This window comes from Sciurus vulgaris (genome assembly GCF_902686455.1).
Source record: "Sciurus vulgaris genome assembly, chromosome: 15".
NCBI classification, from domain to species: Eukaryota; Metazoa; Chordata; class Mammalia; order Rodentia; family Sciuridae; genus Sciurus; species Sciurus vulgaris.
This window is the reverse complement of record NC_136476.1, coordinates 43,398,684-43,411,183: the sequence shown is the minus strand read 5'-3', so window position 1 is coordinate 43,411,183 and position 12,500 is coordinate 43,398,684. Positions and strand designations below refer to the sequence as shown.

General features: G+C 38.0%; 1 long non-coding RNA gene across 2 annotated transcripts in view; it reads right to left on the bottom strand.

Moving 5' to 3' along the window:
• Positions 1-12,500, bottom strand: part of LOC306645832 — a 296,125-nt gene that overhangs the window by 188,493 nt on the left and 95,132 nt on the right. The gene's annotated exons all lie outside the window — the stretch shown is intronic.

Here is a 12,500-nt window from a genome sequence, read left to right as displayed (position 1 = left end):
ATATATACCACAGTTTCTTTATCCACTCATCAATTGAAGGGCATCTAGGTTGGTTCCACAGTCTGGCTATTGTGAATTGAGCAGCTATGAACATTGATGTGGCTGTATTTCTGTAGTATGCAGATTTTAAGTCCTTTGGGTATAGGCCAAGGAGTGGGATAGCTGGGTCAAATGGTGGTTCCATTCCAAGTTTTCTAAGGAATCTCCACACTGCCTTCCATAGTGGCTGCACTAATTTGCAGCCCCACCAGCAGTGTATGAGTGTACCTTTCTCCCCACATCCTCGCCAACACCTGTTGTTGCTCGTATTCTTGATAATCGCCATTCTAATTGGGGTGAGATGGAACCTTAGGGTGGTTTTGATTTGCATTTCTCTTATTACTAGAGATGTTGAACATTTTTCCATATGTTTGTTGATTGCTTGTAGATCTTCTTCTGTGAAGTGTCTATTCATTTCCTTAGCCCATTTGTTGACTGGACTGTTTGAATTCTTGGAGTAGAGTTTTTTGAGTTCTTTATAGATTCTGGAGATTAGTGCTCTATCTGAAGTATGATTGGCAAAGATATTCTCCCACTCTGTAGGCTCTTTCTTTCATTGCTGATAGTTTCCTTTGCTGAGAGAAAGCTTTTTAGTTTGAATCTATCCCACTTATTGATTCTTGCTTTTATTTCTTGTGCTATGGGAGTCCTGTTAAGGAAGTCTGGTCCTAGACCAACAAGATGAAGATTTGGACCTACTTTTTCTTCTATAATCTGCAGGGTCTCTGGTCTGATTCCGAGGTCCTTAATCCATTTTGAGTTTAGTTTCGTGCATGGTGAGAGATATGGGTTTAGTTTCATTCTGTTGCATATGGATTTCCAATTCTCCCAGCACCATTTGTTGAAGAGGCTATCTTTTCTCCATTGCATATTTTTGGCCCCTTTGTCTAGTATGAGAAAATTGTATTTATTTGGGTTTGTGTCCGTGTCCTCTATTCTGTACCATTGATCTACCTTTCTATTTTGGTACCAATACCATGCCGTTTTTGTTACTATTGCTTTGTAGTAGAGTTGAAGATCTGGTATTGCAATACCCCCTGTTTCACTCTTCCTGCTAAGGATTGCTTTAGCTATTCTGGGTTTCTTATTCTTCCAGATGAATTTCATAATTGCCTGCTCTATTTCTGTAAGGTACACAATTGGGATTTTAATTGGAATTGCATTGAATTTGTATAGCACTTTAGGTAGTATGGCCATTTTGACAATATTAATTCTTCCTATCCAAGAACATGGAAGATCTTTCCATCTTCTAAGGTGTTCTTTAATTTCTTTCTTTAGTGTTGTATAGTTCTCATTGTAGAGGTCTTTCACCTCTTTTGTGAGATTGATTCCCAAGTATTTTATTTTTTTCGAGGCTATTGTGAATGGGGTAGTTTTCCTAATTTCTCTTTCTGAAGATTCATCACTTATGTATAAAAATGCGTTGGATTTATGGGCATTGATCTTGTAACCTGCTACTTTACTGAAATCACTTATGAGTTCTAAGAGTTTTCTGGTGGAATTTCCAGGTTCCTCTAAATATATAATCATGTCATCAGCGAACAGGGATAGTTTGAGTTCTTCTTTTCCAATTCGTATCCCTTTAATTTCTTTGGTTTGTCTAATTGCTCTGGCCAGAGTCTCAAGAACGATGTTGAATAGAAGTGGTGAAAGAGGGCATCCCTGCCTTGTTCCAGTTTTTAGGGGGAATGCTTTCAGTTTTTCACCATTTAGAATGATATTAGCCATGGGCTTAGCATAAATGGCCTTTACAATATTAAGGAATGTTCCCACTATCCCTATTTTTTCTAGTGTTTTGAGCATGAAGGGGTGCTGTATTTTATCAAATGCTTTTTCTGCATCTATTGAAATAATCATGTGATTCTTGACTGTAAGTCTATTAATATGGTGAATTACGTTTATTGATTTCCTGATGTTGAACCAACCTTGCATCCCTGGGATGAAACCCACTTGATCATGGTGCACTATCTTTTTAATATGTTTTTGTATGCGATTTGCTAAAATTTTGTTGAGAATTTTTGCGTCGACGTTCATTAAGGATATTGGTCTGAAATTTTCTTTCCTTGATGAGTCTCTGTCTGGTTTAGGTATCAGTGTGATATTGGCTTCATAGAATGAGTTTGGGAGGGTTCCCTCCTCTTCTATTTTATGGAATACTTTGAGAAGTATTGGAATGAGCTCTTCCTTAAAGGTTTTGTAGAACTCGGCTGAGAACCCATCTGGTCCCGGACTTTTCTTTGTTGGTAGGCTTTTGATGACTTCTTCTATTTCAGTACTTGAAATTGGTCTATTTAAATTGTTTATGTCCTCCTCATTCAGTTTAGGCCATTCATATGTCTCTAGAAACCTGTTGATGTCTTCGAAATTTTCTATTTTGTTGGAGTATAGATTTTCAAAATAGCTTCTAATTATGTTTTGTATTTCCATCCTGTCTGTAGTGATATTTCCTTGTTCATTCCGAATTTTAGTGATTTGGGTTTTCTCTCGTCTTCTCTTCGTTAGTGTGGCTAAAGGTTTATCAATTTTGTTTATTTTTTCGAAGAACCAACTATTTATTTTGTCAATTTTTTGTATTGTTTCTTTTGTTTCAATTTCATTGATTTCAGCTCTGAGTTTAACAATTTCCTGTCTTCTACTACTTTTGGTGCTGTTCTGTTCTTCTTTTTCTAAGGCTTTGAGCTGTAGTGTTAGGTTGTTTATTTGTTGAGTTTTACTTCTTTTATTAAATGCGCTCCATGAAATAAATTTCCCTCTAAGTACTGCTTTCATAGTGTCCCAGAGATTTTGATATGATGTTTCTTTGTTCTCATTTACCTCTAAGAATTTTTTAATTTCCTTCCTAATATCTTCTGTTATCCATTCATCATATAATAGCATATTGTTTAATCTCCAGATGTTGGAATAGTTTCTGTGTTTTACTCTTTCATTTATTTCTAACTTCAATCCATTATGATCTGATAGAATACATGCTAGTGTCTCTATCTTCTTGTATTTGCTAACATTAGCTTTGTGGCATAATATATGGTCTATTTTAGAGAAGGATCCATGTGCTGCTGAGAAGAAAGTGTATTCACTCTTGGTTGGATGGAATATTTTATAAATGTCCGTTAAGTCTAAATTATTGATTGTGTTGTTGAGATCTATGCTTTCTTTGCTCAATTTTTGTCTGGAAGATCTGTCCAGTGGTGAGAGCGGCGTGTTAAAATCACCTAGTATTATTGTGTTGTGGTCTATTTGGTTTCTGAAATTGAGAAGGATTTGTTTGACATACATAGATGAGCCACTGTTTGGGGCATAGATGTTTATGATTGTTATATCTTGCTGATTTATGCTTCCCTTAAGCAGTATGAAATGACCTTCTTTATCCCTTCTGACTAACTTTGGCTTGAAGTCCACATTATCGGAAATGAGGATGGATACTCCAGCTTTTTTGCTGATTCCATGTGCATGGTATGTTTTTCCCCATCCTTTCACCTTTAGTCTGTGGGTATCTTTTTCTATGAGGTGAGTCTCTTGCAGGCAACATATTGTTGGATCTTTCTTTTTAATCCAGTCTGTCAGTCTGTGTCTTTTGATTGATGAATTCAGGCCATTAACGTTCAGGGTTATTATAGAGAAATGATTTGGTTTCCCGGTCATTTGGTTCATTTTTAAAATTTTGTTTATTTATTTGTTTGACACAACTTGTTTCCTCCTTTATTTGACAATTCCTTTAGGATAATTCCTCCCTTTGCTGATTTGCTTCTTTGTTTTTCATCTCTTCCTCATGGAATATTTTGTTGAGAATGTTCTGTAATGCTGGCTTTCTTTTTGTAAATTCTTTTAGCTTTTGTTTATCATGGAAGGATTTTATTTCATCGTCAAATTTGAAGGTAAGTTTTGCTGGATATAAGATTCTTGGTTGGCATCCATTTTCTTTCAGGGCTTGAAAAATGTTGTTCCAGGACCTTCTAGCTTTTAGGGTCTGGATTGAAAAATCTGCTGATATGCGTATTGGTTTCCCCCTGAATGTAATTTGGTTCTTTTCTCTCACAGCCTTTAAAATTCTGTCTTTATTTTGTATGTTAGGTATTTTCATTATAATGTGCCTTGGTGTGGGTCTGTTGTAATTTTGTGTATTTGGAGTCCTGTAAGCCTCTTGAACTTGATTTTCCATTTCATTCTTCAGATTTGGGAAATTTTCTGATATTATTTCATTGAATAGGTTGTTCATTCCTTTGGCTTGTTTCTCTAGGCCTTCCTCAATCCCAATAATTCTTATATTTGGCCTTTTCATGATATCCCATAGTTCTTGTAGATTCTGTTCATGATTTCTTACCATCTTCTCTGTTTGTTCAGCTTTGTTTTCAAGGTTAAATATTTTGTCTTCAATGTCTGAGGTTCTGTCTTCCAGGTGTTCTATCCTATTGGATATGCTTTCTATGGAGTTCTTAATTTGGTTTATTGTTTCCTTCATGTCAAGGATTTCTGTTTGGTTTTTTTTTCAATATCTCTAACTCTTTATTGAAATGATCTTTTGCTTCCTGTATTTGCTCTTTTAACTGTCGATTGGTGCGATCAATCAATACTTGCATTTGCTCTTTCATCTCATCATTCAATGCTTGCATTTGCTCTTTCATCTCCTCGTTTGCTTCTCTGATCATTTTAATTATGTACATTCTGAACTCCTTTTCTGTCATTTCTTCTGCCATGCTGTCATTGGGTTTTATTGATGTAACATCTAGATTTGTTTGCAGCATTTTCTTTCCTTGTTTTCTCATGTTGTTCAGATATCAGTGGACCGCTGAGATATTGCAGATTTACTCTGTTGATTTACAATTACCCTGAAGATTTCTATATATATATCCCCTCTTAGCCTTCAGTAGGCTGAAGTCTTGGAGGAGGTTGATAATGCGGTGCTCCACAAGGAAGCTGCCTCTCTAGGAGTGGTGGCCTTCAGGTGGGGTATATTCCCTGCTAGTGGGCAGAGGTGCCTCCACTTGTTGACCAATGGTCATCCAAAGGGGACCTAGGCTGTGGGCTGAGGCAAGGCCTGTTTGGGCCTGAGTCTCTGGTTTTACCGTCCTTGTGGGAAACCTCACCCAGCAGGGAAGACTCACCCGGTGGGGAGGTCTCGCTGGTCAGTTCCCTCCTAGAGGTTCCCCTCAATTTACAGCTACTGCCTGGGCTGGGCTGCCTTCCTCTGCAAAGTTTCCAGGGGCCCGGCCCTACCTCCTGGGCCTGGGAGCCTCACCCTTCGCAGATGAATCTCCTTAGGCTGCCCCTCCTCAGAGAATTTGCCCACAGGCCTGGAACCTTCGCTCCGCCCTAAGCGTGTCTCTTTGGGGCTCTTCCACCCAGAAGCCTCCTAGATCCTGGGACCCTGCTCTGCACCTAATCGCCTGGCTGCGTGGCCCCTCCTCTGAGCAGCCACCTGTGGCCCCAAACAATCGCTCTGAGTCCCAGAGACCCGCCACAGGCCTCTTCCTCCAGACAGCCGCTCAGTATGCCGGTGCGGTCACTAGGAGTCCAAGAAACTCACTTCGTGCCTCCTCCTCCCACCAACCACCCGTAGCCCGGGGCAATCAATCACTCCGAGTCGAAGTGACCCTCCCCGTTCCTCCTCCTTCTCCAGATAACCCCCCGGGTGTTCAGGAGCAGTCCCTCTGAGTGGCTCTGAATCCACGTGACCCGCTGCACGGGTCTTCTGGGCACCACCCGGAGCTCTGGTGTGGCCCCTCAAGACCAAGCGTCCCACCACACTTCTCCTCCAGGCAGCCCCCCTGTGTTCAGGAGCTGTCACTTTAAGACCAAACAACTCACCACTCGCCTTCTCCTCTGAGCAGCCGCCTGGAGCGCTAATGCAGTCACTGCGAGTCCAAAGGACCCGCCGCACTCCTTCTCCTCCTTCTCCTACTCCTCCGGGCAGGCCCCGGGGTTCAGAAGTGGTCCGGGTCCAAACAGCTCGCCACGCAGCCCCTTCTCTGGCAACCGCCTGTAGTTCCCGTATAGTCACCCGAATCCAAGCGGCTGCTCCTCTTCCTCCTTGTCCTCAGGGCAGGCCCCGGGGTTCAGAAGCGTCGTTCTGAATCCAAACAGCTCGCCGCGCGGCTTCTCCTCTGGCAACCGCCTGCAGCTCTGGTGCAGTCTCTCCGAATCCAAGTGGCCACGCTCCTCTCCTCCTCCTCAGGGCAGGCCCCGGTGTCCTGAGTCCACACAGTTCTCCCCGCCACTCCTCCCCCGGGCAGCCGCCGGAGCCCCAGTGGCTGCTCCGAGTCCCAGCGCTGTGCCGAACGGCCTCCTCTATGGCGCTCCAGCGGGGGGAGGGGCGTCTTGCCGGCAGCTCTACTTCACAAAGTTTCTTGCGTTCCGGGACCCCCGTCCCATCCGGGATGCCCCCCCAGGGGGTGAGAGTCACCCGGCTGCTTTGAGTTGGTCCCAAGCGTCTCAATATCTCCTCTCTTGAATCCTGAGTTCTGGAGCAACACGTAATGCAGCCACCCTCTAGGCCGCCATCTTGAAACCTTGAAAACAGTTTTTAACTTCATTAAATCTAGAATGTTCATATTCTAAGTTATATGTTTGAAATTATACCATAGGCAAATATATATGACCTACAAAGCATAGTTTAGGTTTTATGCAAATGTGCACAAATACCAGATTAACTTGAGGACTTTTTTAATGCTTTTTTTTTTTTTAATCAGTGCGACATAGCTATATGTAATGCTGGTGTTCATTGTGACATGATCATACAAGTATGGAATACCAAACTTCAACAAATGTTTATTCCAATCTGCAATCTCATCTGTTCTTAAATGTCACTTTATCAAAAGAGCTTTAAAAATTCAGGATCTGTAATTTCCAGGTTGCTTCTCCATTTATAGTCTCTAGAAAACTAATTTCTGGCACCTGCAGAGGAATGAGGATGCTTTTCTGGTGGCTTAGGAAAAATCACAAAATTTTTAGGAAGATTTGTGGTAAAGGTGTCTCCCCCAGGTTCCTCCTTTTCTCTCCTTTTCTCTCCTATGAGTAACAGTCCAAATACATTTTCTCTTTTGAGGGTAGTTCCAGTTGATGGTACAGAGGCTGCAACATCAACACCTCTGATGGATGTAACTACTGGCCCCTCCAAGTGGTATAAATCCAAGTGGTATAAATCCAAGTGGTATAAATCCAAGTGGTATAATTCCTGTGCTTATTATTAAAAAAGACTGTGTCTCTTTACATAGGTTGGAGGGACAACTTCATCGAAATGTACAGTTTTGTTAGCAACATGGGAAAAGTTTGTGACTTCAAATATGATGACTCTATCTCATAAAACTTCCAAGAAATTGACATATCCATAAAGTAAAATGTGGTTTATATTTGTGAGCTGAATAATTGCTTGCTAAAATTGAGAACAAAAGGGTCACACATTTGTATGAGTTTTATTTTTGTTCCCGAGGCAAAGAAGGGAGAAAACTCACCCATCGTCCCATCCAGTGTGACTGTAACTCTTCCTAACTTCTCTAAAAGGACATTTGGAGGATGTTTAATTCCCAAGTCCCCTACTCAAGCTCAATCCATTATTTGCTGCTGAAGGCATTTGCATTTTCGAAAAAGGCAATTTCATATATTATTTTCATATATTATTTTTTTCTCTAACAAGAGAAAATCACTAATCTGCTTCCTAAAGAATAAGGTTCTTCACCCTCACACAATGAATGGATCATATCTAACAATAACATCAGCTGAGTGTTATTGCTCACAGAAACATAAGGCCCCCGGGTTTCCATCCCCCTGAAGTTGAATTGACCATATAATTTAAAAATGGCAGAGTTTTAGGGTCTTTCATTTCACTGAGTTGAGTCGTAGATGTCACCCTTTCTACTAGGCATAATATATTTGAATTTTTATTTGTGAGTCCTTTTCAAGCAGACAATAAATTCAGTGTCTCATCAGTTATCATATACATCTGCAGTACATGTTCTATTTCTTCCTACACTGACTTGTAAACATGATTTCAGCACAGAGCTTTTCTCAGTAAATAGATGTTTCTATTTTTTGCCAATCTCTCCCACTCCATACTTCCTCATTATTTTCTCTTTTATTAATACTAGATGGCGTAAAATATTGTGACTTAGAACCTTCTAAATGATGCTTATTAGGAAATGTTCTCATATATAAAGTCTATGTGAATCTAAAATTTGAATGTTTAAATGACATATTTTATCAAATTCAACATCAAACCGACAACACCCTTTATAACAACAATTTGCCAAATGAAGAAAATGTCATACTCTGAATGAGCATTATCCTTCATGCTGATAGGTGAAATTAATGAAATAATTAAAAAGCCATAAGAGGAAAATGAAGAGTGTCAGAAGACACTAACAAGATGGAAAACAAAATATTACTGGCATGGTAATGTGACTGACAAAAAAAATACCTTTCTTCAAACTCAAGAAGGAGAATGAAATTTCATTCACAGAACTGAAAAAATTTTTCATGTAGTTAGCATACTGTCTTTAATATTCTAGAGCCAATCAATGTCACAAAGGAACATGAATTTCCATGCTTTTTCAAGATAAAGTTAACGAGGTACTACATACAGGAGACTTTAAAGAAAAAATTTATAATCTTGCCATACTTTCTTTGAAAGACCCATGACCTTTGCAATGTAAGAGCTGAGAGACACCCGTAAATAAGGAAGCACTAAATACTTCAGATATCAATGACATCCAGAAACTATCACAATTTTTCTGATCCAGAAAAGTCCCATTAAAAAAGTACTCTTGTTGGTAGCCAATATTTCTCCATTTGCTATGCTTAGATTTTTTTTATGTTTTTACACTATTAATGCTTATTAAGAAAATAAAGGTTAAAGATGAGCAGCAACCAAATTTTAATGCTGTGATTTTTCAGAGAGAAAAAAAGTACTATCCAGAAAACTTTGATTAAATAATCCCTTACAAAAATAGTAATTAACATTGGAATATTTGACTTTTTCAGGAAGTCAGATGAACTTGTTCTATAATGAGGTTATGTTATATAATGAGAAGAAATCTCTCCTACATGAAAGAATCTCACTTGTTTATAATGTCCTTATGTCAATCTTAATAAAGATTAGTAGTTTCCTGGTGTTTGGAAACTGAAGGCAAAGGAGAAAGGGTAAGGAAAGTCCTTATTATCTCAATTGTACTCACCCATTCATTCACCCTGTGCCAATATTCTCTAGTTTGTACTCTACTGAGACCCATTAATGCTTTCCACCAATAGAGAGTATTCAAAACATATCTGTTTAATGAAATTCTTTCCTTTTTTCCTCCCATTTTGGACTGAAATATTATTTTTTAATCAATTTCTGTGATTTAAAGAGTACTGAAAGGAACAGTAAATTAGATGCTATAAATGGCCAAATTTCTAGGAGAGGATGTTAAAACTATGATCATTAATTGCAACTATGTCTATTAGGCAAAGAAGTAACAAATGTTATAAACAATGAAAATTTCTATCTCCCATTACAAAAGAGAAAAATGTTTTCTTCTCTATTTCAGTGAGATTCAGTCTAGAACTTGCTGTTACACTGAATAAAACAACCATATTTGCATCTGCCACCTGGAATCTTGATCCATAATCTTTATAAAAATCTGATGAAAGGTTATCTTCATTTCTTCTTTCTATACACATATACATGCACACTTATACACAATTGTTTAGTTGATAAGTGTGAGTAGAGAACAGCATAATCTACTTTTTTATTTTGTTGAAGCCTGGCTGGTTGCATTACAGAGATATTTTCGGCAAGACCTAACTCAGCATCTCTTGCAAAATGAAGAACTCAAAGCATCTCTTGAGAGATGAGGCATATCTAATCTCTGAACAGATAGTAAATCAGCATGCTGGGGAGCCTGGGACTTGTGAGCTGATGAGCCAGCAAAGATCAGCAGAAGAAAATGGTGAAGGTCACTGAGAACACATATTGAGGATTTGAGGATGTTTAAATTGTCATATGAAGAAAAAAAAAACAGAAAGACTACTTGGTGGATGCTGTGATATGCCATACAGATGCCCTTTCAATAATGAAGGATTTAATCTCCTGGTAGCTAGCAAACTGCTCCTCTTGTCTGTGGTTGTGCATCAAATGATTGATCACTGTGGGCATGCAAAGAACCAATCAGCTCACCCCAATATGGGACAGGTAGAACTTCCAGCGGGGTCATTTGGTATTTTCCCTTCCCTCTCTTTCCTTTCTCTTCCCTTTTTACTTTAAGAGATCTCCTAATAAACTCTCTGAATGCAGAACTGCTGATTGGAAAACCCAGCTTTCAGCTACTGAGTATTTGAATCTCTAAGAACAGTAAGAATGTTTATGCTTCCAGATCAAGGGGTGTTTGCCTTTTTATTATTTTTCTACCACTGTGGTGACCCTTATATTTTGAGTGCATATTGAAAGCCAAAGAACAGTGATAACAAAAGATGGACAAAAGTGCTACTAACTGATACAAAATAGAGATGCCTGAATTCCTAGTATTTTCTCATCTACTTTCAGCTGAGAATTATAGTATTCCTTTCTTTTTTTTCTTATAGCCAAAAGCATGAAAATTATTACAGACATGTTTGTCAGTAACTCCTGCCTCAGTCAATGGAATTATGTACTTTGTAATCATTTACAACACTTATACAACAGTATTAGGTGAATAGATCAGTGAAATTAACAAATAAATAAGAGACCAAAGATCAAGGAAGAAATGATATTTATTAGATGTCTACTGTGCTGACAACGATGCTGTGTAGCTGATGTTCTATAGTCTTCCTATAAAGAAATTGAAGTTCAGAAAGATTAGATTACTTGTTCAAAATCAGGAAATCAGAAGATGCATTTAAAAAACGTGTACACAAGTTCATGTTTTTATCTATTTCATACTCATAAAGAGTAGAAGAAAATGGGAACATTTTCAAGTCAAATCACATTTTGAGAATGCATATTTTAATAATCAAGAATTGGGATGGAATAAATCCTAGTATCTTCCCCAGGCTACATTATGGAAAACATAAATCACTCTTAATAATATAATACCTTCACAGGTTTTGCTAAGTCAAACATATTCTGCCATTGTACTCAACACAGTGACATTAAGACTTATTCAGTATAAGATTTATTGCAAACCAAGCCTGAAAATACATAAAATTTTATGTGCAAAAGTTATTTCTTGCAAAGAAAAATACTTATGTATAATAAAGGTCATGTCTTGAACTGCAATCTGGACATTTGTATTACAATGAGCCAGCAAATCTTTTGCCCTGGTATTCCAAAATGTGAATTTCCTGCTCTTCCAATTACATTCATAGTGCAATATTTTAATCCATAAGCTTTGAGGGAGAAAGTTTCTTGATACAATTTATTATTAAGGAGAATGTGTTTTGTTTATTTTTAATAACCATTGTACAAGCTGATGACATTGAATATTTGAAACTATTTGGTCAAATTTGATTTATTTAAGAGCATATTATTAAAATTATCATGAAAAGAAACTAAGACAATTTTCTTGGTTTGCCTTCAAATTAATGTAGAATTTCTAAGAGGTATGTATAAAAATTAATTCAAATTAAAGCAACAAATTTATATATATATATATATATATTTGGTATTGGGAACTGAACCCAGGGCCTTGTGCTTGCAAGGCAAGTACTCTATCAACTGAGCTATATCCCCAGCCCCAATATTGTGTATTTTTAATTAATCACATCAAAACAGAGGACTGCCATGTGACAAAGAGATCACCTCAAAAAGGTAACTGATGACTCAAACTAAAGGAAAAGTGAGACACTGTGCTAATTATCAGTGATGCATAATTGATTAGAGAGTGGGAAGGAGACCATCCTAAAGGCATGGTGAGTTTTTCTTCTCATGGGTTTTGGAGCCCAAACAAAGAAGGAACAAATAAGATGACTCATGAGCATCAGATATTGTCCTTTGCTCCTCCTATCCTTTCAGAGTCAAAAGCTGTGACTGCTGAAAGCACAACTTACTTCATTCTGGCTACAGGACAATGGACTCTAATTGTCTCAGGAAGATGCATTAGTCTTATCTCTTTGAACCTCTACTTGGATAATAATAAGACAATTACACTTACACTGGACTGCATAATAGACCCAGATGTCCAACAATGAATAACTGTAATTGATTACAGTTCATTATATTCTCAAATAATGTGAAACAGGATTTGTTATTCTGCAGTGAAATCTAAAAGCGTGTTGTCTCTGTCTAGCCCATTCATTATTTGAACCAAATTATGGATCAATACTCTAAAAAGTATGATTGATTACCCAGACATATAGATTTGAATCAGGCAGCCTGTGCACATCTTATTAAACTACTACCAAGTGCAAGACAATTCTAGCTAGTATGGGAAATTTAAAATATATATATTTAACCAACAACCCTGCATTTATGGAAAATAGTGAAAAAATATAAATACAAATAGTGAATGCTGAAGAAG